Here is a 4,117-nt window from a genome sequence, read left to right as displayed (position 1 = left end):
GCAGGAAGCGCAGGCGCGGGGCGGGCGGGGCGGGGCGGGGACGCGGGACCTGCGAGGGGCTCGCGCGTCCCCTGCCGGCGGGAGGACCGCGAGCCTAGCGCTCCTGGTCTGTCGCTGCCGGCTTCTCGTTGCGTACACCTCGTCCTTGCTCTCCCGTAGGCTGCTGCGCCGTTTCCGTTGCCCTCTTTTCCCTGTCTTTTCTTTCTGTCGGCTCTTGTAACTTCTCTCTCTTCTTCATCCTCCCCCCTTTTCCTTTTTCACTGCTCCTTTCCCTTCTTTCACTAAGCACAGTCCCCAAACACCACTGCAGTTTATTAGCCATCTATCCCCCAAACCTGTTACATTCTCAAGATAACATGCCCAAATCACTGTTGCAAACTCAAGATGTTGCTGGGACGCTCACAAGTCCCCGAGCCAGGCCTTTCCGTCACACCCTGTCAACTGGGGGCTCCTGTTCAGACCCAATCACGCCAAGGTCCCACCCTCTCCCCATGGGAGGTAGATTTCTTCGTCTTTCCCTGTCATGTCTGTCTTTCATAGGAAGAAATGTCATGTCTTTTCCACAGGAAACACACGAAATCAGTTATTTTTAGCCCCGATTGCTGCCTCATTCAGAGTTCAGCGGTTTTTATTCCGTTTCACTTTTAATATAAATAAATGGCATGCTCCTTTGGGGGAGAGAGTGAATTAAACCTCAAACAGTAGTAAGAAACTTCAAGATTGACACGCCAAAAGTTTAGGAATTATGGACTCGGGCAGGGTGTTTTGCCACTTCCAGTTGAAAGGATTTAAGGATACAGAAAATCACTGCTGTGATTCTTCGCCAGGGATTTGTTTAGCAAATTCCTCAGCGTGAATTTGAGCACCTTAGAACACAGGGTTCTAAATATGATAGGAGCTGGCACATTTGCTGAGAATGATCACGTAACCCACCGGATTTCAGCTTTATTTAGAACTGGGTTTGGTAATGCATAGTACATGTGGATGTTACTCTACAAACCTGATTTGTAAAAATCTTGTATTGCCCATAAATTAATTGTAGGAGAGTCCTTTTAGCTTTCCAAAAGCAATCATAATAGTTTTTTCTTTTTTCACTAGTTCTTATGATATTTGAAATATGATTGGATCTCTATAATTTTAAATCTCTATAATTTTAAACACAGCTCCATCATTTACAATCAAGGAACCACTCTCAACTGTGGGTTTCTCTCCTCTGCCAAAGGAAGGAGAGTAGTGACTCCTCTTGCTATTTAGCAATGTCAGGAAGCAAGCACATCCCTCTTGGCGTATGCATGGCCTCATCAGTCCTGACGTCCATACCAAACTTTGGTGGGAGTCCCTCCTGTTCTCCAGTGTGTCCATGACTGATATGTTGGTCACTGATAATGATGCACACCTGGTATTTTTGTAATGATCTGTGGGCTGAAGAGCTAGTTGTGAAGTTTGTGCTCTGTGCAATTACTCATAGTCAATATACTGTGGTAAGGGAAACTTGAACTGTTGGGGAAATGGTGTTACTTAACTAAATTGTGGTAACTGAAATTTCTACTTATCCAAGACTGCAAAGAGAGTACTGTCTGTACCAAAAAGCATTCATTATAATAAGGGTGGGAATCAGATTGCATCATTCTCTGCTAACAGAACTCTGAGTTTTGTCCAGACACTCACACTGCTCTGTCAAGTCATGTGCTTTAGGTAAAGCGTGCCCAAGCTTCAGGACCAGGGGGGAGAATGTTGTTTTGTCTCAGTCAATCACTCAAAATCTATTCTCCTTGCCAGTAAGTGGCTCAAAAAAGGGCATTTGACCAAAGTCTGGTCAATGAGAAATGCAGGGAAATCTTTAAGAGGGCAGAGCTTCTGGTAAAAGGTTTTGCAGCTCTTCAAAAAAGACTCAAGGGTCGGGGAGGGAGTGAACAAAAACAAAAACAAAACAAAAAAGGCCCAAGGAAGAGATAGTTCCTCCTCTCCCTTTGACCTTTTGTGTGAAAGGTGTAATGCTTATGAGTTTCTGCCATCTTGCTGTCTTGAGCTAGCTGATAGGTTGTAGATGGCAGAGTGGACAGATGAAAAAACCCTGGGACTTAGATGTGGTTGTGAAGGCACTGAATTAACCAACCATGGAGACAGCCCTGCCCCCACCCCACCTAGGGACATCTTACCATGCAAGAGAATAATTGTTGTGTAAGTCTTTTGAGGTAGGCTTTTTCATATATGGAGCTGAGAGAATCCTAACAAATACAGGGAATGCATGCTTACAAATATTATAGAGGTAAGCTTGAATCAGCCCTAATCTTTTTTAAAGAATGTACTTTATCAGTAACAAATTACCTGTGATGTGCCTGACAACTGATCACAACACACAAGTGTTTCGTGGTCCTGCCATTCAGAACTGGGCTGTGTACTAGCAATGAAGGGAAGGCAACAGGCGGGAATAGCTAGAGAAGAATACCAAACTCAATATATTTCCCCAAATTGGAAGTCAAAGTAACATTCTATTGGACATGGAGACTGCTATAAAAAAGCATCATCCAAAAACTCAGAGTAGATCCAGGTTTTGTGGAGCTTGACAATTTGGGGGTCATTTTTTAAGAAAAGAAATTTCAAAATTACAAATGCAAAACCGTCAAGAAATCGAGAACTGCTCAGGGTCTGAGATGTTACACAACTTGCAAGCTAACAAGTTAGCTCAACACAGTTTCATGGGTGCTGGCAAAAGACAGGAGGCTCCTGGGTCAAAGGCATGGACACGTGGAGAGGCAAGTAAGTCTCAGTCTTTTTCCTGCCAAGACACACTGCCTTGCCCTCAACCCCCAAGTTTTACTATATAACTGACATATAACATTGTTTTAGTCCAAAGTGTGAAACATAATGATTGGATATTTTTATATATTGTAAAATGATCAACATAACAAAGTTAATACCCATCAAATCCCATAGTTAGGATTTTTTGTGTGTAATGAGAACTTTTTTTTAACTCTTTTAGCAACTTTCAAATATACACCACAGTATTGTTAACTACAGTTTCCATGCTGTACATTACCTTCTATGACTTATTTATTTTATAACTGGAAGTTTATACTCTTTGACCCGTTCACCCATTTCACCTACTCTTACCTTGCCACCTCTGGCAACCAACAATCTGTTTTTTGTATCTTCGACTTCACTTTTTTTAGATTCCACATAAAAATGAGATCATACAGTATTTGTCTCTCTGACTTATTTCACTTACCATGATACCCTCAAGCTCCATCCTTGTGGTTGCAAATGGCAGGATTTCCTTCTTTTCAAAGGCTGATTTATGTTCCATTGTGTGTATGTGCAGGTAACAAATTTCTTATCCATTCATCTATTGATGTAAACTTCACTTGTTTCTATGTCTTGGCTATTATAAACAATGCTGCAGTGAACATGGGGTGCAGATATCTTTTTGAGATAGTGCTTTCCTTTTTTTGGATAACTACCCAGAAGTGGAATTGCTGGACCAGATGGTAGTGCCATTTTCAATGTTTTGAGGAACCTCCATACTGTTTCCCACAGTGGCCACACCCATTTATATTCCCACCAAAAGAAGGACACATTTTATTAGTTGAGTTTATCACTTTATTACTCCTAGCACAGCAAGCAACATGAGCAACATATTCACCTCAGTTCCCTTTGTCCCCAAGTCCCACAACTGCTGTGGGACTGGGTCCAGGCAGATGCTGGACAGAGTGGGGTTTGTAAGGCAGCTGACGAGCCTCAGGCTTGGGAACCCTGTCTTTAACAGGGATGCAAACAAACCTGCCCAGCCTTTGCCAGGAGGGAGTCATTGTCTCTATTACACTGGTCAGCAGATAAATCCTCCCTTTGGCTTGAAGGGAGCCAGGATCTTATTCTTCCAAGTTCATTTGCTATAAAAACATCCCTGAAAAGATTGTCAGGAACAAATGTTGTCAGTGCTCCTGCTTACAAGATGTGCAGAAGCATAAGAGACCCACAGAAAATTATCTCCCCCCAAAATTAGGTAAAATGTAAATATTTTTTCTAAATGATAAACAATTCACAAATTGAAAAGAGCTATAAATGCTCTGAACAAAATTTTAAAACAGTATTTTCTTTAATGAATTGCCTGAATCGT

This window comes from Mirounga angustirostris, unplaced genomic scaffold, assembly GCF_029215605.1.
Source record: "Mirounga angustirostris isolate CCGP_5_RB_7025 unplaced genomic scaffold, mMirAng1.0.hap1 SCAF_14, whole genome shotgun sequence".
Classification (NCBI taxonomy): domain Eukaryota; kingdom Metazoa; phylum Chordata; class Mammalia; order Carnivora; family Phocidae; genus Mirounga; species Mirounga angustirostris.
The sequence above is the reverse complement of the archived record's forward strand: the minus strand, read 5'-3'. Positions refer to the sequence as shown.